We start from the raw sequence: 23,900 nt of genomic DNA on the forward strand, positions 1-23,900 counted from the left end.
TTTCCGCTGTCCGCCAAAGCAGACAAAGAGCTGCTCAGAGATCCTAAAGCTCTGTGTGCGATCCAAATATATGCGTAAAGCGCACACCGGACACAGCAACGACAGGGCTGGGTCTGCCTCCTCCTGGGGCAGCGCTCACAGGTTCACCACCTGGTGCCTAAAAGGGGTCGTGGGAACTTTGGGCACATAGCCCGGTCGGGGTCTCAAGATCACGTGAGAGTAGTCCAGACCGAACTCCAGGCACATTTTGCTGACAGAGAATGCTTGCAGGTCGCCTACCCTCTTGATGGAAGTGAGCGCAGTCAGGAGGGCAGTCTTCAAGGAGAGTGCCTTAAGCTCGGCTGACTGCAAAGGCTCAAAGGGGGCTCTCTGTAGACCCTGAGAACTACAGAGAGGTCCCATGAGGGAACGAGGCACAGTCTGGAGGGGGTTCAGCCTCCTGGCGCCTCTCAGGAACCTGATGATCAGGTCATGCTTCCCTAAGGACTTACCATCCACTGTGTCCTGGTGTGCAGCTATAGCGGCCATGTACACCTTCAAGGTGGAAGGGGACAGCCGCCCTTCCAACCTCTCCTGCAGGAAGGAAAGCACCGATCCGACTGTGCATCTCTGGGGGTCTTTCCGTCGGGAAGAACACCACTTAGCGAACAGATGCCACTTAAAGGCATACAGGCGCCTCGTTTCCAAAATATTTGAATATTGTTCAAATTTGGTCTGTCAGTTTGATATATTTTTGGCATTTTGCACATTACTGTCTATATTACTAACATACTATATACTAGCATCAATAAATAAGATGTTATTTTTGTCGACTAAAATTATATGCTATTTAATCAGAATAAAGTTGACTAAAATTTATGAATATGACATGATAAAATATATACTAAATTTAATGGACATTTTTGACAAAATACTTTAATTATGACTAAAATAAAAACCTGAAAATTAATCCTGATGGTATCTAAAGACTTTTAGTCCCTCACAATTTGTGTTACAGACATGAATGACACTGAAATCATGCGGCTTGTCAAGGAGAGGTGTGCTGTTACTTTACTAAATGATCAGATGATATTTGTCTAGTGGATGATAAAACGGACTAAATCATGCCATATTCTTACATTAAGGAGGGACTCGAGCCAGAATATTGTCGAGACTTGGGGGTGGGCTCTTTTGACTTGTGGCAGGAAGTCTAGCAAAAGTCATCTAGCAAAAACACAGTTCCCCAGTACTGCAGCAGTGATTTCTGCACATTATCTTCAGAAAATATAAAAATCTGGTTTGTTCTACTGTTAAAACTCCTGATAGAATCCTTGTTTAATCCCGATCAGAACACGGCAAGAGAGGAAAGCTTTATGAGGATGCCACACACTAACTTTATGAGAATATAAGCTGTCAACACCACACAGCAAAGAGCTGTAAATTCATTCAGAGGTCTTACCTCTTCAAGAATACAGCAGACAAAGGGAGGAATGTTTGCAACCTTGGAATGAAAGAAAATGAAGGCAGCAGCTAAACAAAGTCAATGCAATAAAATACTGTCGGTGGCCCTCCAAGGTCCAATGTGAAAATTTGCTTCGTATTACAACAACAATGGCCCTTCTTAGTACCCTTGTGAGTCACGGCTGAGCCAAACAGAGGGCGAGTCCCTTCGCGGTCTGTGGTGACGCGGTGAGGAATGATTTTTCACATCAAACTTCAATGCCTTTTCATTTAGGAATGAAATTTGCCTGTCACAGGCAATACAAAGAGAGTTCTTATGCATGCATGACCCAAAGGAAAGAATGTTCATCTGTAAGGCTCAGCACTGGCTTTGTCACACTGTCATTTAAATTTCAACTGTAGCAGGACAGTCTGATTGGTGAATTGGGTGAGCAGGAATTCACAACACTGCACTGAAGTAAAGAGAACTCAGAAAAAAAAGGGGAATTTGAAAATTCTGTAATTACTAACTCACTCTCATGTCATTCATTCAAACCCGTATGACTGACTTTATTCATGAATGAATCATCCAATTCATTTAAAAGATCAGCTCAACAGAAACATTTCTTTAAAGCGGAAATCACTACTTCTCTCGTGAATTCTCACAAACGCACCAAAAAAAAAAGCAAAGGTGAATGTCAAGATTTTCAGTGAATAACAACTTAAAATTTTGGCTGTTTTTCACCAAAAGCTTTTTTATGCCTTAAGAAGACTTAGACTATAGTGGACAAGTCGTATAGTCTACTTTTATGGTGATTTTGTGTCCTTTCTGAAGCTTGAAATCTCCAGTCCCTATCAATTCTAATTGCATGAAAAAGAGCAACCAGTACATGCTTCAAAATTCAGAAATTCAAACCAAACAAGTTTTTGCATTCATACTTACTCTCATGCCATTTGTTCAACCTGTATGACTAGCTTTTTGTGAACAAATCACTCAGACTGTTTTTGAAACTGGATCAAACTAATTATTAAATAGATCTGACCTGAAAGAATGATTCATTTGTAAATTGAATTTTGGTACTTCTCTCAGAAACTCCCACTAAATGCACTAATGAGAGCTAGGGTGAATGTCAAGATTTTCAATGAATAACAACTTATATTTTGGTCCATTTCTCTCCCAAAGATATCATATGCGATCAGAAGACTGGAATATAGTGCATAAGTCATATAGTCTACTTTTATGGGGCTTTTATGTCCTTTTTAAAACCTTGAACTCTCCAGTCCCATATTCATTCTAATAGCATGGAAAAGAGTGACCAGTACATAATTTAAAATTTCTAATTTTGTGTTCCATTGAAGAAACACGGGTTTGGAACGACATGAGCCAGTCCTCAAAAATAGCTTTATTAGGGGCCATTGACTACAGATTAGTTTTTGTGTCTGTCTACGCTGCTTTTGAAATTCTATTGGTTTGTAATCATGCGTTAGACAGGCGTCTTTGACGGTTGCACCACATCTCGCTGTTTTTCTCAGCATCTCGCGCAGGCATGCAGCATTTTACAGATGGCAAGTCAAGTTTAAAAACTGCATCTCAAGACACCTGCATTCTGTTCTAAGCGTTGTGCTGTGTCTAGCTTTTTTAGCGCAAGAACGCGTTCTGTCTTTTGTTGTCGACATTACCATCTTGCCACTCCTCCCTCATAGGGCTCACAATCATCCTCCTTTCAGGCTGACCACCAACAAAACACAAACCTCTTCATCGAGGAGAGGGCAGTGGAGAACCAAGCACCTTCTCATGCTTGTGCGGGCTTGAGTGGATGTTTGCTCTGGGCACTTACACTGACTAAGATTCTCCACTACTGCAGCTCATTTGGCACAATCATCTCTGTAGCTGTGCATGATAAGACAAGAGATGAATGGAGGTATATTATTAGTGGTTCTAAAGGAAGTATACAGGTAGACACAATCAGAGTCCCTTATTATGTCTGAGAGAACTCTCCAGGGCTGGAGAGAGAAAGGAAGGTGAACTAATGGGATATTTGGAAATCGAGATAATAAGCATGAGGAACATGTCAAACAAAAGGAAGTAAACAGCACAGAAATGGATTTGATTGCAGCTTATGTAGGCAGTAGGCAGCTCACTACTGTCTACTCATTTATTCAACCTCAAGTTGTTCCAAACCCATATGACTTATTTTCATGGAACGCAAAAGGAGATGTTAGTCAGAATGTTAGGGACTGACCTCCTCAGTCACCATTCACTTTCACTGAATGGAAATAAGATGCAGTAAAAGTTAATGAGGACTGAGGTTGTCATTCTGCCTCAAATATTTTGTATTCCACATGGGTTTGGGACAATATGAACGTGAGTAAATTAAAAAAGCATGAAAAAGCACAATGTTGAGTTAAAGGAATAGTTCACCCAAAATGTTTTATTCTCTCATCATTTACTTACCCGTATGACATCACAGATGTGAATGACTTTCTTTCTTCTGCTGAACTCAGATGAAGGTTTTTAGAAGAATTTCTCAACTCTTTTGGTCCATACAATGCAAGTGAATGGGTGACAACATTTTGAAGCTCCTAAAATCAGCATAAAAGTAATCCATACAACTCCAGTACTTCAGTAGCGACATGATAGGTGTGGGTGAGACACAGATCAATATTTAAGTCTTTTTTTAACTATAAATTCTCCTCCCTGATCAGTCAACCTCCACTTTAACTTTCACATTCTTCTTGTCTTTTTGGTGATTCACATTCTTCATGCATATCACCCCTACTGGGCAGGGAGAAGAATTTCTAGCAAAAAATGACTTAAATATTGATCTGCTTCTCACCCACACCTATCATCTTACTTTTGAAGATATGGATTTAGCCACTGGAGTGGTATAGATTACTTTTATGCTGCCTTTATGTGCTTTTTGGGCGTCAAAACTTTGGCACTCATTCACTTGCATTGTATGAACCTAGAGCTGAAATTTTCTTCTAAAAATCATAATTAGTTTTCTGCAGAAGAAAGAAAGTCATACACATTTGGGATGGCAAGAGGGTGCATAAATGATGAGAGAATTTTCATTTTTGGGTGAACTATCCCTTTATATGAGCAAAAGGTCTAAGATGCTTTTACACAGGAGCTTATTGAAAATAGCTGAAAAAGCAAAACAGATGAGAACAGTGTGCATCCACACCAAGGCATGGCATTTTTAAAAAAAGTGAAACACTCCACTGGGTGCAATTGAGATTGTCAGAAGAGAAAAACTTGCAATAGAATCACATGCATACATTTATGGTACTTGATTTCAGAATACAAATAGCAAATCATTAAAAGGATATTGAAAAGCCATATAACACTTGCACATAATTTTTTTGTGAGAGAAGAATGCTGGTAAGGGCTTCCTGCCCACGCAGACCATTAGAGAAGCTGCCACAGGAAACAAATGTAAAACGAGTGCGGCTGTAAGAATGACTAGAGCTGTGTCAGGAGACGGCACAAAACACAGGAAGCGAGGTGTAACCCTTCACCCGAATGGCAGTTTAATGCAAGTACCCATATCGACACTTTCTTTACAATGACATTTAGAGAAATGGCAGTGGCATTGGCTTTAAGTGCCTTAAGGCTGAAATGGAAATTACAGTACAAAGCTCTGTTTCTGTGAAACAACTGCAAGAGTAGAAAAACTATTACCCTGTTTCCACCAAAACGGAGCTTGTTCTCATGCCAGAGCCAGAGCTCGGCCAAGAGATCTGCAAACATCTCGCAAAACCGCTTGCCGTTTCCACTGACAACGCAGGATTATGACGTAAGTGACTATGTTACTACATAACCTGCCCATAAACAAGCATAACGCATCATGGTCAATGATTACGAGTCTTACTTCTAATTCTGAGAACATCTTTAACATCCAAAGTAATTTGCTTCAGCATCTTTATGCCATCACGAGCTGCCTTTAATGTAATGGTCATAAGTTTTCTAAATGTATTACTACAAAATTCATAGCAATCATTTCATACATTGATTAAACTGTTATACTGAGTTGAATAAGTGCTGAATAAATGATTATTGATTACTGAAGTAACATATTAATTTGCTCTGTAAAACAATTCAAAATGTAATCAAATTAATTACATAATATGACAATTACTTAAAGGATAGTTCACACAAAAATGAACATTCTGACATCATTTCATCATCCTCACGTTGTTCCAAACCAATATTAGTTTCTTCCTTCTGTGGAACAACAAAAAAGATGTTCCACAGAACACTCTTTAAAAGGGATTGGTGACTGAGGTCATTCTGCCTAACATCTTTTGTACTCAGCAAAAGAAGGAAAGTCATTTGGGTTTGAAACAACATGACAATGAGTAAATGATGACAGAATATACATTTTTAGGTGAACTTTACCTTTAATCCAATTACTCGCGCTTAAATCACATATCAATATTTTTGAGAAAATCCGCCAAATGGCGAAAATTCAAAGACATCACGAAATGGCACACGAAAGCATTGAATAGACATTACAATAAGTGGCTTTAGAAGTGGACAATTTTTTTATGTGTAATGTATTTTTTTATGTATTATGTACTGTATATATTTGTTTTATTTCCATATCAGGTCATTTCATACCATATCAGTTCAGAGCATATCAGTCCATTTTGCAATCGATTTCATCAATCTTTTTGTGGTTGAGTTAAGGGTCGTTCACACAGGAGCCTGTCTTGTGTTCCATCTTTGATATTAATTAACTGCTGGTCTAAGTCAGATGCATATATTTGCTCATTGCTGTTTAACTGCATCTCAGCTTAGCAACTGGACACTATTGGCTTTATTGATTATAATGGGGTCATCTAGTTTTGTGAAACCAAGTTTTGTTGCTTTGTTGTTGTCATTCGGAAAATTTAACTAAGTGTTGCTAAGTACCAAGCATGTCTGTGGAGTGTTACCTTGTGGTGTGCAAGTAACAGACAGTTGGAGTGCTCGTGTTCGCAGGCGATTTCATAGTCTGGTAGCAGGTTGGCCAACTGCTGCACGAAGTAGATGACCTCCTCGTGCCATGGCACGTTGGCCATGGTCAGACTCCTGGCTGAGCTATCTCCACAGTACGTCACTCCCTGGATGTAGGGCAATAAAGACAAAAGGGGCAAATCTATTACACAGTGCATTTAAATGGTCCTGGCTACAAACCTAGCTAGCATGATAAAATCTCAGCATAAAAGTATCCTTATGAAATGGATAGATCCATCTCTAAATTCTGAATGGATGAGCCATGTTTGAAGCCATTATAAAATGCAAATATATGCTCCAATGTTGCTATGTTGCTTGGCATCCATAAACAGTCTACAGTAAGTCAAACTGTATTACTTAGTGGAAGAACTGTTTATTCTGATTATTATTACTAATAATAAATGTAACTATTGAACATTGGTGTCTTTTTATCATATTGCTACCATTTTATAAAAGCAATAAGCTGCTGAAGGCAGTGATTTACAGTGTTTTTACCATAATTAATAGGGTGTTAGGCACTTGGCTTCACATTTTGCCTAAGAACAACCCTTACCCATGGTAAAATCACAGTAATGCATGGACTCTTGTGACTTGTTGCTATTCTGATCTTCACCCTCAGGTCATCTCAAACCCTCAAGACTTTTTCTTCTGTGGAACACAAAAGGATAAAGAATGTAACAGTCACTCTTTACCATGCAATTACAATGAATGGGGACTGGAACTTTCAAGCTTCAAAAAGTACATTTGTGATTCACTGAAAACCTTGAAACGATTTAAAACAATGATTCATTCATGGACGTTCGGCCATTGCTACTTCTCTCATGAACCCTCATCAACCCGCTAAGGAGAACTAGGGTGGTTGTCAAGATTTTCAGTGTATAACGTCTTAAATTTGGGTCTCAGCCAATGCTATCATATGACTTCAGAAGAAATAGAATATAATGCATCCTTATTTAAGCTTGAAAGCTTCAGCCTGCATTCATTTTAATTGCATTGTAAAGAGCAGTACATTCTTCGAAATTACTCGTTTTGTGTTCCACAGAAGTAAATCATGAGGGTGAGTAAATAATCACAGAATTTTCATTTTTGGGATGAACTATTCCTTTAAGACACTTCAAACCTCTATTAAAACTGGTGTTATAGATTTAGCTGTGCTTCACTGTAAAAAGCAGAGACAAAAAATGCTCTGAATCATATCAGCACGCACACACAGCCCAAGGACACCGTGGCGCGTGGAGGCTGATTTGATTTTTCTATGGATGATGCAGACTGAGACAGCCAGATCATTTCATTCAACACCCACACACACAAGCACATACATAAGACAGGACAGTATTCACATCACACCTCAGATCTTTCCGTGATCAGGACAAACAATCTATGAAGGTTGCCTATGCTACATGCAGGAATGCAAATTCAGCTTACATGATGGTTTTAACATCATGTACTCTGATTGGGTACTCAAACAAACTGGTGTCAATTCAGGTCACATGCTCATTTAAGCCATAAGTAGTAATTCATATATTTGGTAACCACCGAAGTGGCACATGTCACTGCTGGATGAGAACAGGAATCATTTGCGGTGTGGTCACTATTAGTTCATGGGTCTGGTTGTGTGTAGGAGTAGCTGTGCTGTTGACAAGACATTACTCATCCTGCGATTCAGTGAAAGCTCATTCTGCAAGGCTTTATCTCATTTCAGCCCTCATCACTCTGAGCTTCTAAGACTTTATTAAGCTGGACAATTGATCGAAGAAGACTTTGAGCCATCGAATGAAAGGAGAAAAAGAACCTTTACGTCAGGAAGAGGTGTGGTCACTGCACACATATCAACAGTAAACAAAGTATCAATGGTTTAACCCTCAGAGACCCAACGTAGCAGAATTGCAACACTTGCTTGAAGCAATTAAATAATAAATAATATTAATTAAATATGGGTAAAAACTACGTATAACAAAAGGTGACACTCTGAACTGCAACACAACAGCAGTTTTGTTTGGAAAAATTGCATGTAAACAGAGCTTGCTAAAGATAAACAAAAAGGAAATACGCTAGTTGACACAATTGCTTTTGGAACACTTTGGAAGAAATTTAGCAATTTTTCAAGAAAGTATTTGACCTCTAATATTTTTTTTTCTTAATTCCCAACATATTTACTGACATACTTTTTCTATATTCACACAAAACATTTCAGTAAATCAAATATAAAACTATTCTAAATGATTTTCAGCTTTTTTCTGTGCTGTTCTGTTATTTAAAATAAAATGGTATATTCATTATACTGCATAACGTAGATGTGGGTATTTTTTAATTATTTTGATTATACCAGCAAAAATAACACCAATATCAATGGTCCTTAGTTTTATATAGTCACATTTTTTAATTGTTCATGAATTTAACTTTACTGCTTGTAATAAATTATTTTTCATAAACAGTTGTAATTTCAGAACTCCCACCTACTTTGTAAAAAACAGTGGTTATTTTTGCAACCCCAAATGCCCAGCGTTGCAATTTTGCAATGTTATTCCAAGATTCACTCCTAAAAAAAATATACATAACATTTTTAAATTTATTTACTCTTATATATATATATATATATATATATATATATATATATATATATATACACAACATATACACACACAGTACTGTGCAAAAGTCTTTTTGCAAAGTACTTTGCACATAAAATGTTTCACAAAAGCATTTGTCTTAAGATGGTTATTTATATCTTCAGCTTTAGTGTGTCAATAGGAAATATAAATGTTAGACTCCCAAACATTACTTTTGCAAATAGAAAAGATTAGAATAGAAGAACAGGGAGCCCTGCAACAGATGTCACTGAACATCGTGTCAGTCTGAGATTACATAAAGAGACAGAAGCAATTGAGAGCCTAAATAGATAGAAGAACTGTGGCGAATTCTCCAAGAAGCTTGGAAAATCTTATCTGCCAACAACCAAGAAAAACTGTGTCCAGGTGTACCTAGGAGAATTGGTGCTGTTTTAAAGGCAAAGGTGGTCACACTGAATATTGATTTAGCTTTTTTAATGTTTACTGGACTTTGTATGACATTAAGTGATAAATGAAAACTATTTATGTCATTGTTTTTGAAGACATCCTCACTATGCAAAATTTTTCACAAGTGCCTAAAATTTTGCACAGTACTGTGTGTGTATATATATATATATATATATATAAAATCGATAAATATTTTTAACTAATTAATCGCATATTTTTCTGTAATGAATCACGATTAATCACGATTAAATTATGGTACAGTACATGACACATTACAACAAACACTAAAAAAAAAAATCTTGAACTTGCAAAACATTGGTTAGACATCGTTTATTTTAATTATTTAAAGGTGCTATATTTTCACTGTACTAAATCATAAAATGACCATAATCTGTCATTAGAGAATTAGGAAACATGCTAAGTTGAAATACTGGCTTCTCCGGTAACAATGCTACAGCCAGTATATTCTACTTTAAAGTTTCTGGAATTTCTGTTTATGTTTTGGCCTGTGTGATCCCACCTACTGCCTACTCACCAATAGTATTTCGACACCACCGGGTTGCCAGATTTGAACAAGTTTGCAGGCAAACAACACTGCGTGCTGCAGCCATGGAAGCCAGCAATCGAACTGGATCAGAGATAACAGATTCCACTTGACCTAAAAAGCCTCACGATCCATCTAAAAACCACCATGACCAGAGGCGTAGTAAAACTAGGATAAAAATTTTTTTTTAAAGTTTCAGCCATTGTACAAAGGTGCCTGGGTTTGTTCCTGGCAGGCAGCAGATGCTCATATCCCACCCCCACCCTAATCATAGCCTGTAAGGATGAGTAGTCTGCCATGAACAACTCGGGACACCTTTGTCCTATTGCGTGAAGGCCCAGAAAGTAAAAAAAAAAAAAAAAAGATATTGCATTAATTGCATAATTGTTTTTACGCATTAAAAAAAAAAAACATATTAATCGCATAAATTAACATGTTAAATTTCCCAGCCCTAATTTATATATTTTAGTAGTAATACTACTGGCTTCCTAGACACACTTCCAAGGAGGAGAATACCAATGCTTGGGCCTTTGAGGGTTAAATTAACAACACACCACAAGTCAAAAATAATGCCAAAATAGTTCTAAAATTAACTTTTTGCCACAACTGCCGAGTGAAATGAGAAAATATTTCTTACTGACCATGAAACTCCTACATGAAACCCTGCCTTTGTTCAAACTGAATTTTTTATAACATCTGTGGAGAAATATCCCTTTGAATCCATTTAACACATTTTTTATCTACTGTACATAACAAGTGTGATAGCGTCATATGTAAGGTCACCATGTAAAGCTTCTTTCCACTAGCATCCCAATGATAGGGGATTGAAAAGATGGGGAAAGAGACTTCATGCTGTCTCCACATCAGTCTTCCAGGCCATGGCTGATGGCCAAGGATGATATTCCAGGCCTGGAACAGAATTAAAGAGCCACAGAGAATAATGATTACCAACAAAACAACCTGATAACTCAAAAGGCGAGGAGAGGGGCATTTCTTCAGCCTGTCCATGCCAACTCACAATGTTACTGAATTAACTGTTATGGACTTAAAATTCAGCTTGCGGAGGAAATTACACTGATGAATCCAAATATTATGACCACTCAAATAACGTTGATTATCTCCTAACATGGCCACATGTCAAGGTCTGGGTAGATTAGACAGTAAGCTAACAATCAGTTCTCATAGTCAACGTGTTGAATGCAGGAGAAATGGGCAGGAGTAAAGACCTGAGCAACTTTGACAAGGGACAAATTGTTATGGCCAGACGACTGGGTCAGAGCATCTCTGAAAGGCAAGGCTTGTTGGGTGCTCCCGGTCAGCAGTGGTGTGTACATACTGATAGTGGGCCGAGGAGGGACAAACCACAAACCGGCAGCAGGGTGTTGAGCCCAAGGCTCATCGATGCGCAAGGACAATGAAGGCTATCCCGTCTGGTCAAACCGACAGAAGATCTACTGTGTCACAAGTCACAGAAAATGTCAATGAAGGTTACGGGAGGAATTGGTCTCAACACACTGTGCATCGCACCCTGCTGTGTATGGGGCTGCGTAACCGTAGACTGGTTAGAGTGCCCATGATGACCCCTGCCCACTGTCGAAAGTGCCTACAGTTGGCACTCGAACATCAGAACTGGACCTAGGAGCAGTGGAAGAAGGTTGACTGGTCCAATGAGCTCCTTTTTGCTTTTACGTCACGTAGACGACCGGGTACATGTGCGCTGTTTACCTAGGAAAGTGATGGCACCAGGATGCCCTGTGGGAAGACGACAAGCCGGTGAAGGGAGTGTGATGTTCTGGGCAATGTTCTGCTGGGGAACCCTGGGTCTGGCCATTCATGTGGACGATAATTTGAGAAGTGCCACCTACATAAGCATCGTTGCATGTACACCCCTGATGTCAGTGGCCTCTTTCAGCAGGATAATGCACCCTGCCACACTGCACACATTGTTTGGGAATGGATTGAGGAACATGATGAAGAGTTCAAGATGTTGCCCTGGCCTCCAAATTCCCCAGCTCTCAATCCGATTGAGCATCTGTGGGATGTGCTGGACCAACAAGTCCGATCCACGGCGGCTCCGCCTTGCAACTTACAGGACTTGAAGGATCTGCTGCTAATGTCTTGGTGCCAGATACAACAGAGTCCATGCCACGCTGGGTCAGTGCTGTTTTGGCAGCATGTGGAGGGCCAACAGCATATTAGGCAGGTGGTCATAATGTTTTGGCTCTTCAGTGTAAGTGCAAAATGTTTTCAATGGAAATATTCACAGCTCAAATTTACAGTCATTTTAAATTGCAGCTCCAGTTGCAAGTACTGTTCATGAAATGCGTTTTTTTTTATCGATTAGTGCAATTTCGTGTTCTTATTTGTATCAAGACTTTTGTCACTTATAACATCCTTACATAACATCCTGGTCATGAAGAAAACTTGAATAAGCTAACCAAAACCTGCAACAAACATTTACACCCTAATAAAGTTGAGCAGGCAAGCCTAGACTGAACTTTTTTTGCACTGATTTTGGGGGGAAATCTGTGGAATAGTGCGGAGTGGATTTAAAGATGGTAAAATGTTATATAAGTGAATAAAAGTGTGTGGGAAATCCACACATTATGAACGTGAAAAACACAAGGAATTATTAAAATTGTGCCAAATCCTCACAATCCCTTGCCAAATTTTATGCCCTGCTAGATTATTTTCAGATTAACAATTTTTATTGATTCACATATTGAACATAGAAAAACAAAACATATATACACAGAATCAACAATTAACCCCCACTATTACCCCTGCCCCTCCCAATCCCCAATCCCCAACCCCACCCTGGCCCCCAACAACATCCCAGTGGTCGTACATGATTATAGACACACACACACACACACACACAAAAAAATAATAATAAAAATCACTCATCCAGAAACGTCAGATATCCGCCCCATTTCTCCACAAACAAGTTCCCCAGTCTTCTAAATGACCCTTCTTCAAACGCCGCCACCCTCCCCATCTCCGAGCACCACTCCTGAAATGAGGGCGCTCCAGCCGACCTCCATCCCTTAAAAGTATGTCTGGCGATCATGACACTGGTTAGGACCCAACTCTTTATGTGTTATTCTCAACATCCATGACCTCCCCATCGCCCAAAATACAGAGTCTGGGGCAAAATGATACCCGAGTGCCCAATACATCACACAAAAAACTCTGAACCTTCAACCAAAACTCCTGGATCTTAACACACCCCCAAAAGACATGGGTTATGTCTCCATCCTCTGATTGGCATTGCCAGCAAGTGGGTGTGTCTTCAAGACCAATTCTATACAATCTAGAGGGGGTCCAATAGAATCAATGTAAAATCTTGAATTGCATAAGGTGCACCCTTGCGTCTCTAAATGCAGACTTGATGTTTTTTAGAATACTAGCCAACGCTCCCTCCTCCAATACCAAGTTTAAATCTTTCTCCCATAATCTCTTGAGAGAAGTTGAAGCTCCATCCCCCAGACTCTGAATTAGCAGGGAGTAATACACTGATGCCTCATGACCTTTTCCAAAAACAGTAATCACCACTCCCAGAGTATCTACCGCATTAGCAAGTGGCGCAGCTGTAAATACCTAAAAACTGAGATCTGGGGATCCTAAAATGTTGAACCAAATTTTCAAAGGATCTCAACTATCCACTCTCATATATAGGTCACCAGGTATATTAACCTCCCTCACAATCCACTCTGACCAGCAGAAAGGGGACTTATTAATACATAATTTGGGGTTCAGCCATAAGCTCGAGACAACATTTAAATAAATGTCCAATTAAACACTTTGGACACTTTTGTCCATACCGAGTGCAAATGTGAGATAATGGTGTAATTTAACTTCTCTGGTTAGTTTGATAGAAAGGCTTTGCAATGGCAAAATAGGGGCAAGAACGTCCTGTTCAATACAAAACCAGGGAGGGGCTCTCTCAGGTGGAAACGACCAATGAGCCAAATGTCTGAGACCGAACGCATAATAATAAAACAAAATCGTGGGTAGGCCCAGCCCACCTTTGTCAATCGGCCTATGCAGCTTACTGAAATGTAATCTGGGACGTTTCCCATTCCAAATGAAGGACTTTGCTATGCTATCAAATTTCTTGAAATAAGACAGGGGGACATCTATAGGGAAGCCCACCTGCCCACATCGCTCGAAAAACTTTTTATTAAAGGGTCAAAATGAACTCTAACTAAATCACACAAATTTGCTGGGAATAAAATACCCAAATACTTAATGCCCTGTTTGGGCCACTGCAAGCCGTTATCGGGCAGTATGCTGTCAGAGCCAAAGCTTTGGATTTTAGACCAATTATCTCTGTATCCCGAGAACTTAGAAAAAGAATGAATAATTCTGTGGAGGCAAGGCATAGATCTAGAAGGGTCAGAGATGAATAATAGAATATTATCTGTGTAAAGCAGAAGCTTATGCACCACACCTCCCACCACAACACAGAGAAAATCATCCTCCTTTCTTATTGCGGCTGCTAATGGTTCCAGGGCAAGTCAGAACAATAATGGTGAAAGAGGGCAACTCTGCTGGGTGCCTCTATCCAGAGTAAACGAATCTGAAATTAATCCATCTGTTTGTACCACCGCTACCGGGTATCTATAAAGTAACTTAATCCATCCAATAAACGTACTCCCAAACCCATACATTTCCAAAATCTTAAAAAGATAGATACCATATCAAACGCCTTTTCGGCATCAAATGAGATGGCAGCGACCGGAGTCTAATCAATCGCCACTGACCACATGATATTGATGAAATGCCTAATGTTATCAGAAGAGCTGCAGCCCCGAATAAACCCCACCTGATCTATATGTATAAGAGATGTCATAACTTTACTTAATCAATTAGGCAAACTTTTTGACAATATTTTAACGTCTTGCTGGATCAGGGAAATTGGATGGTAACTCTTACACTTGCTTGGATCTTTGTCCTTTTTAAGAATCAGACTGATCCAGGCTTGCATCATGGTTGATGGAAGTTTTCCATTCTTTAATGATTCTGTATAAACTTCTAGCAAAATTGGATTAAATTCTGTAGCATAAGATCTAAAAAACTCAGCAGCAAAGCCATCTGGCCCCAGAGCCTTGCCTGTAGGCAAGGCCTTAATTACCTCGCCAAGCTCCTCCAAGGTTATCTCAGAATCAAGAGAATTTTTTTTTGTTCATTTGTCAGTTTAGGGAGTTCTAAAGGTTCCACAAAATAAAATAGTATTATATCTGTATTTCAATTGGGTCAATTCTCTGAGGCCATCAGACGACATTCGGCGCTTCAGCTCTGCCTCAGCACTTTTAATATTCCCTTCCAACTCCACGAGTCCTCGTACTTTGGATTTTTTGATGAATGAGGCATACTGTATGTCCGACCCCTAAGAACTGCCTTAAGTGCCTCCGAAGCCACGCCCACAGAGGATACTGAGGACCAGTTGGTCTCCATATAAATTTCAGCCTTTAACATTTGTTGGAAATCAGGATTTTGCAAAAGGGATACATTAAAGCGCCAACTATATGATTTCTTTTTCTCCATATTTGGCAACACCTCTAAACACACCAGGGCGTGATCTGAGACTAAGATGTTTCCAATTGAGCAATCTACAACAGATGAAATGAGGGACTTAGATATAAAAAAAAAATCTATTCTAGAATAAATCTTATGGATTGATGAAAAGAATGTATAGTCTGTACCAGATGGGTTCAAAAGTCTCCAAATATCTGTGAGACCAAGATTTTTACACATCTTGTGAAGCATCAATGTTGCTCTAGGGGGCTTACACACTTTTGCTTCAATATGATCAAGGACTGGGTCCATCAAAAGTCTCCTCCCAATATTATATAATGAGGGCAGCCAGCAGCTTGCAACATCCCTTCGAGATCTATAAAAAAGCCCTGATCATCAGCGTTAGGTGCGTAAATATTAGCCAAAATCAACCTTTGCCCCTGAATTTCTGCTAAAAACAATAATGACTCTTCCCAATTTATCTTTAATCTGTTTGAGACATTTGAATTGTAGATGCTTATTTATCATTGTAATATATACACTGCTCTTATTTGAGCCAGCACTAAAGAAAATATGCCCAACCCATAGCTTCCCAAAATTTTCAGCTTCCTGCGGGGAAAGATGCATTTCTTGAAGAAACACTATATCATATTTCTTTCATTTAAGAAAAGAAATAACCTTCCTTCTTTTTATGGGGTGCCCCAACCCATTCACATTCCACGTGGAGTGAGACAATCCACTCATATTAACATTTGACATTTTGACTTATCAGAAAAAATTTATTGTGTGTCAAAAACAAAATTATAAAGACCACATTCTAACATTAGTGCAATAATCAAACCCCGAACTTCCAAACAACCAAACAGAAGAGAACCAAACAAACAGAAAAAAGAAAAACGTGCGCATTAACCCGTGCGTCCATTCCTCTAAACTCAAACAGTCCATGTACGCCTACGAGAGCCCCCGCAACAACTCTGCCGTCGGATTGCTCAAGTCCAGTTCTTCCAAGAAAGCCTTCCTTTGTTCCTCACGTAACACGAGATCTTTATCGGATGATCTCAGAGATTTGGCCAGAATTGATCGAGGACTGTCTCCCTCTGCGGATCTCCGAGCCAGAACATTGTGAGCTCGCTCGATTTCCAGCTTAATGCCTGTTATGTCGAGCAGACTCGGAAAGAGCTTATCCAGAAATTCCACCATATTCTGACCCTCTGCTCGCTCAGGAATTCCAACAATTCGGATGTTGTTTTGCTGGTTACGATTCTCAAAGTCTTCCAACTTTTCCCAAATGTGTTCCAAGACCGCCTTGTTCGCTAGCGGATTAGCAGCTAATTCCCTCTCCGATGACTCCAGATAATCGATTCGTTTGTCAACATCCGACACTCTTGTAACCCAGTGAATTTTGTCTCCATGGCAGTGATCGATCGACGTATTACAGCAGGATCCTCCAAGTCAGCAACGACCTTCGTCAGCATTGCCGTCATGCTCGACAGTTGATGCTGAATCTTTTCCACCACACCGTCCAAAAGTCCCAGTCTCGAGGCCTCCAGAGGGGCTTTAGCTTGAGCACATAAGTGTCTTTTAATGTCTCCAGAGCCCAAGGATTTTGAATCCTAGAATAGTTATGAATCAGAGTGTATCGAATCTCACCGGTTTATGACATAAAAAATATAAAAACTAGCAAAGTGCGCAGAGCTCGCCATTCACACGTCCGAACCTCGCATGGCGTCACATGACTCTGATAGATTATTTTCAACAGCAGAATAAGAATATGAACTTTGTAATAAGTGACACAGGTCTAGGCTATATAACAAATATAGCCGGGTTTTTTTTTTCATTACTGACATTTTAATCAGTCTACTTGTCCAGCCGGACAAGTAAAATTCTCTTTTACTTGCCCCTTCAAAAAAGCCACTTGTCCTGGACAAGCGGACAAGCGTTAATGTATTAATAAGGATTCTGTATTCATTCTGTATTCTATTGTACTGTATTGTATTTTTTTATTTAAATTGAGCTTTTATTTTGGCGGAAAACTAAGTGAAGCCTTTTAGGTTTTACACATCATGTCGCAACGCCTTGAGTTGAAGCATCAAAGCAATGTTCACTAATACAGACTGTGGCAGCGGGGGCGTGGTCAAGCATCTCTCCGGAGAGAGAGAAAGCGGTAAGGGCGCTTACACCTGAGCTAAATTATCTCTAACACCTGTCTCTAATTTCAGTGAGCACGGGAGAGCGGCTTAAAAAAGAGCCACCCCGCCAGCAGAGGGAAAAGACTGGCACAAGAAAGGCCACGCTGCTACAGAAGCTATTGTGATGTTTGTGTGTTAAAGTAAATATTTTCCTGTAAAACTGTAAGCATCAAGGTGGACAAATTAAACGCCTACCTGAACCGGGAAACCTCACTTCTCGCCTCCTCCTTTGCACTGAACCCCCTTACACAGACCAATCAGCTGTGAGTTCTTTGCACTTTGTATGGATTACTGCACAATACTTAGTATTACACAATTTTAGGATTGCTACAACTGTGTTTATAAATTAACTTCAGTGTAACTGTCAAAATTTAAATACATAAAATAAAAATATATTAATAAGGATTCTCTGTTAATTCTGTATCCTACTGTAGCTTTTATTTGGCAGAAAAACCCAGTGGAGCCCTTTCGCTCCCCTCCCCCCTTCTAATCTTACATTGAAATGTATCTGCATCTGAAAGGACTTTCCTTTTTTTTTAGCTGATGTCACCAAGGCCATTTAAGTTTGAACAAGCTGGTGTCATGAAAGATTTTATCCCCCACTGGGAAAGGATTCATGAAAACCTACTTAAAGAAAAATAAAATTAGGTAAAATTATAGGACGTTCGTAAGGAAGTGCAATTCATGAGGAACATTCATAAGAACGTTCTAAAGATGTCTTTTAAGGAATACAAAATATTCTTAAAACTGCAGTTAAGAAGAATTCAATTTTTAAGAATGTTTTGCAAATCTGGCCACTGGATCCAAAAGTGATTCTATTGGCTGTAAGAACTTGGTTCTTTAGATTAATGGGTTGTCTATTCAGTGTCTAATTAGAAATTCTACAAAATCAACACAATGTATTTTGTCTTAGCTATGTAAATATGATAGTTAATGTATTTTAAATTACATGTCACATACTATATTTTATTTTGGTATTTGTTATTTCTTTTTTAATATTTTCAAAAAATATTAGGACTGGAAACCATCACAACAACACTGAAAGTTGCCTAAACAATAACAGACAGAGACTCACAATCAAAAAGAGATCTGAATACTGAACAAAGGCCAGGAACTGTGTGAATGCAATGAGAAACTGATTTTGTTTTTTTCTACATTTCTTTTAAAGAGGAGTAAAATAAAATAATAATAATAATAATAATAATAATAATAATAATAATAATAATAATAAAAACACAGATCACGCCTTTCAAAATGTAATGTTTTGAGCATTTGTTACTTTATTTGCCCTGAAAATAAATAAAGGTGTTGGGAAATGTGAAGAAGTAGCTGTTGGGTGCAGTAATTACAGCAGGGGAAAGCTGCACTCGGCCAGAACGGCTGGAGGGGCAGAACGGCTCCATAACTCACAGAAACGCATAAAATTACCACTTAACTTTATTACACTCCATGTAAATCACCACTTTGTTCCACCTCAAAAAAAGTGGCCAAACATACACAAAACACAATGCTGCCACTGCTTGTGATTTGATTACTCGCTCACTACAGCCCTACAGAAAAAATTATATGTCAAGACTTTTCATGCTTTACTATATATAAACCATATCTAACGGCTTGAGAAACCAGCCATCTTGTTTGGGATGAACAAAGCATCATTTTGTCTAAATAAATAAGGGCAAAGAAGTGAAAGTATTAAAGGATTAAGAAGGATGACTTTTAAAGTTGAAAAGATCAGGATTCTGGGTTGATTGCTAAAATTTGATGGATTGGATGGAATGAGAAATGGTTCTTTATTTGCTGTGTTACACCATGTCTACATAGGAAGCGACCAATGGCGCATTTTGACACATCATGTCGCAATGCCTTGAGTTGAAGCATTGAAGCTGCATTTCATCTTAAAATGTTCACTAATACGGACCAATCATCTGTGAGCTCTTTGTACTTTGTATGGGTTACTGCACAATACTTAGAATTACACAGTCTTAGTATTGCTACAACTGTGTTTATAAATTACCTAAACGAAAATTCATTTAAATTAGTAGGCAAGACTAGACACCAGAAACATCATGAACAGGCTTTGATGTAACCGTTAAATACATAAAATAAACAAACTAATTAGGGCGGAGTTGCTCTGCAGCATGTCAACTAACTAACTAAATGGCAAACTAACTAACTAACTACAACCCCAATTCCGAAAAAGTTGGGACAGTATGAAAAATGCTAATAAAAACAAAAAGGAGTGATTTGGAAATTATATTCACCCTTTGCTAAATTGAAAGCACTACAGCTAAACATTATTTGATGTTTTACCTTGTGAATTTCATTTGTTTCTTTTTTTTATTTATTTATTTGTGTACAGTAATTTCAAATCAGATGATTGCAACACGCTCCAAAAAAGCGACAGAGACAGGGGCAATTTAAGAATAATAACAATTTGACGAGTTAAAATAACAAGGCAATGTGAAACCGTGGGAAATCGTGAGGAAATTGTGTCATAGTACTGTATACTGTAGAAGGAGCCTCAAAAAACAGCCTAGTCCTTCAAGAGCAAGGATCATTCGAGACTTGTCAATTTGCCAACAGATGCTTCAGCAAATAATCCAGCACTTTGAGAACAATGTTCCTCAAAGACAAATTGGAAGGATTTTGGGCATTTCACCCTCTACAGTGCACAATATAGTTAAAAGATTCAAGGAATCTGGTCAAATCTCGGTGAGTAAAGGGCAAGACAAAAACCACTTCTGAATGCGCGCAATCTCTGATCCCTCAGACATCACTGTCTTAAAAAACATCCATTGAGTCCGTTGAGTCCACATTTCAAATTTTTGAAAAACACAGCCGTCGTGTTCTCTGGGCCAAAGAGGAAAAGGACCAAAAGCCAGTGTCTGTATGGGCCAGGGGGTGTGTCAGTGCCTATGGCATGGGTAACTGGCACATCTGTGAGGGCACCATTATTGCAGACAGATATGTAAAAAGTTTGGAGCAGCATGTACTGCCATCCAGCACCGTCTTTTCCAGGGACATCCCAGAATTTTCAGCAGGACAACTTCAAACCACATACTGGCTGAATAAGCAGAGAGTGCGGGTGCTAGATTGGCCTGCCTGCAGTCCTGACCATCTCCAATTGAGAACGTGTGGTGCATTATGAAGCGCACAATACACCAACGAAGACCCAGTACAATCATGCATTGGAGTTGCTCTGCAGCATGTCAACAAACTTAATAGCTTAAAAAAAACACTAACTAATGTGGTTGGACTAACTAACAAGGTTGTAGTTCCTCTGCTGACTAATAAATCCTCGCCTTCTGTTGTCTATCGAAGTGGGTGATTATTGTTGCTAGGTAATAGGATGTCATAGTTGAAGTTGGCTTTACTTTGGAGTGGCTCTGCTTTGAATGTGAATGCGCTGAGACAGGTGTGCTCACAGGTTACATGATTGGCTGTTAACACCCCCCCCCCATTAGATAAAGAGCTGCTAATGTGAAAATATGGGTGAAGGAAGGAAGAAAGACCTTGAAGAATTAGTGCAGATGCCAATTACAGCTAAATAGGGAAGGAAAAAATATGGGTGGATAAAATGTCCTGGTTACTTGCGTAACCTCCGTTCCCTGATGGAGGGAACGAGACATTGTGCCGATGTAGTGACACTAGGGATCACTCTTGGGAGCCCCAAACACCTCTGCTTTTTGAAAAAAGGCCAATGGAAATTGGCGAGTGAAATTTGCATGCCACTCCCCCAGACATATGGGTATAAAAAGAGCTGGTATACAACCATTCATTCAGGTTTTGTGCTGAGGAGTCAAGACAAGGTCCCGGCCATTTCAGCTGGTAGTTCAGCGTTGTGGCAAGAGGGACACAACGTCTTGTTCCCTCCATCAGGGAACGGAGGTTACGAAAGTAACCAGGATGTTCCCTGTCTGTCACTCACTCGACGCTGTGTCGATGTAGTGACACTAGAGGTCCCTATACAAAATGCCACAACTAGCTGAACTGTGTTACGTGGACTGCCAGTGCAAGTTGGGCAGACCGCTGTGTGCCTCGTAGCCAGCGCACCAGGCCATCACATAACCTCCCCAAACACTCTTATGAGCGTCGAATGGTCCTTCGGGAACAAGTCGACTGCCTAAAAATAGGGACAGGCTAGCCCAGCCGTGGCTTCTTTTCCTCTTTTTTCTCCCCAAAAAAAGTGGAATTTGTTAGCTGACTGGGGCCATCACTACAAAGGGGAAGACAAAACATGAAGACCACACCCCGCCCAGGGGAGGGGGGAGTTTTGAGTGGAAATATGTCACAGCGAGTTTCTCCACAAACTTGTCTACTACAGGGTTAAGGAGGAAAGTCATCCAGGGATCACAACTTGTGAACACGACTGGGAGTTAAAAGTGCACGTCTTCACCTCATGGGAGGGGAAGGGTGCTATGTGCAAGCGGTACACCTGGCCAGCTGTCCCGGAACTTACCTGTTCGGACCTGACAACACTCGGGAGGAAACCAGCTCAACCCGGAGATTATAGAACCTCGCAAAGGTGTTGGGTGTTGCCCAGCCCGCTGCTCTGCAGATATCTGCTAAAGAGGCGCCACTGGTCAGGGCCCAGGAGGCCACTACACTCCTCATAGAGTGGGCTCGTAGTCCCACAGGGGGTGGCATGTCTTGGGCGTGATATGCCATCACGATGGTGTCAGTGACCCAGTGGGCGATCCTCTGTTTGGAGACAGTGCTTCCTTTCCGCTGTCCACCAAATCAGACAAAGAGCTGCTCAGAGCTTCTAAAGCTCTGCGTGTGATCCAAATAGATGCATAAAGCACACACCGGACATAGCAACACCAAAGCTGGGTCTGCCTCCTCCTGGGGCAGCACTTGCAGGTTTACCACCTGATCTGTAAATGGGGTCGTGGGAACCTTGGGCACATAGCCTGGTCAGGGTCTCAGGATCATGTGAGAGTAACCCCGACCGAACTCCAGACACGATTCACTGACAGAGAATGCCTGCAGGTCCCCTACCCTCTTGATGGAAGTGAGCGCAGTCAGGAGGGCAGTCTTCAAAGAGAGTGCCTTAAGCTCTACTGACTCCAGGGGCTCAAAGTGAGCACCCGTAGATCCTGAAGGACTACAGAGAGGTCCCACGAGGGCATGAGGTGCGGTCTGGAGGGATTCAACCTCCTGGCACCTCTCAAGAACCTGATGACCAAGTCTTTCTTCCCCAAATACTTACCATCCACTGCCTTGTGAAATGGCGGCTACATACACCTTCAAGCCTCTCCTGCAGGAAGGAAAGCACTGATCCGACTTCGCATCTCTGGGGGTCTTCGCGTTGGGAAGAACACCACTTAGCGAACAGACGCCACTTCAAGGCAACAGGCGCCTTGTAGAGGTAGCCCTAGCCTGAGTGATCGTATCTACCACCGCATGTGGTAGGCCACTTAGGTCTTCCACATCCAGTGCAAGGGCCAGACATGGAGGTTCCAGATGGTGCCGCGTCCCTGCAAAAGAAGGTCCTTCCTCAGGGGAATTCGCCGGGGGGGCTGTCGCGAGGAGCGTGAGGTCCGAGAACCATGTCTGGGTGGGCCAGTAGGGTGCTACTAGGACGATCTGCTCCTCGTCCTCCCTGACCTTGCACAGGGTCTGTGCAAGCAGGCTCACTGGGGGAAATGCGTATTTGCGTAGTCCAGGGGGCCAGATGTGTGCCAGCGCGTCTATACCGAGGGGTGCCTCGGTCAGGGCGTACAAAAGCGGGCAGTTGGAGGAAGTAAACAGGTCTACCTGTGCTCGACCGAATCGACTCAAAATCAGCTGGACCACCTGGGGGTGGAGTCTCCACTCTCTCCTGAGCGTAACCTGTTGTGACAGTGCATCCATTGTGGTGTTGAGGTCGCCCAGTATGTGAGTGGCTCGTAGCGACTTGAGGCACTGGTGACTCCAGAGGAGGAGACGGCGGGAGAGTTGTGACATGCAACAGTAGCGTAGACCGCCTTGGCAGTTGATGTACACTACCATCGCCGTGTTGTCTGTTCGGACCAACACGTTCTTGCCCTGGATCAATGCCGGAACCTCTGCAGGGAGTGTGAGCGACTGTGCGCACTCGTTTGTGAGGCGTGCTATCATCGAGACTGAGTCCAACTCCAAGCTGAGAAAAGAGATGCTCTGAACTGGGGAGAGCTTGCTCTTTTCCCAGTTGACCCAAAGCCCTAGACGGCTGAGGTGCCCAAGCA

The 23,900-nt window shown here is 40.8% G+C and overlaps 1 pseudogene; it reads right to left on the reverse strand.

Annotated features, from left to right (window-relative positions):
- Positions 1–23,900, reverse strand: part of LOC127429689 (S-adenosyl-L-methionine-dependent tRNA 4-demethylwyosine synthase TYW1-like) — a 122,842-nt pseudogene that overhangs the window by 10,839 nt on the left and 88,103 nt on the right.

This window comes from Myxocyprinus asiaticus, chromosome 39 (assembly GCF_019703515.2).
Source record: "Myxocyprinus asiaticus isolate MX2 ecotype Aquarium Trade chromosome 39, UBuf_Myxa_2, whole genome shotgun sequence".
Taxonomy (NCBI): domain Eukaryota; kingdom Metazoa; phylum Chordata; class Actinopteri; order Cypriniformes; family Catostomidae; genus Myxocyprinus; species Myxocyprinus asiaticus.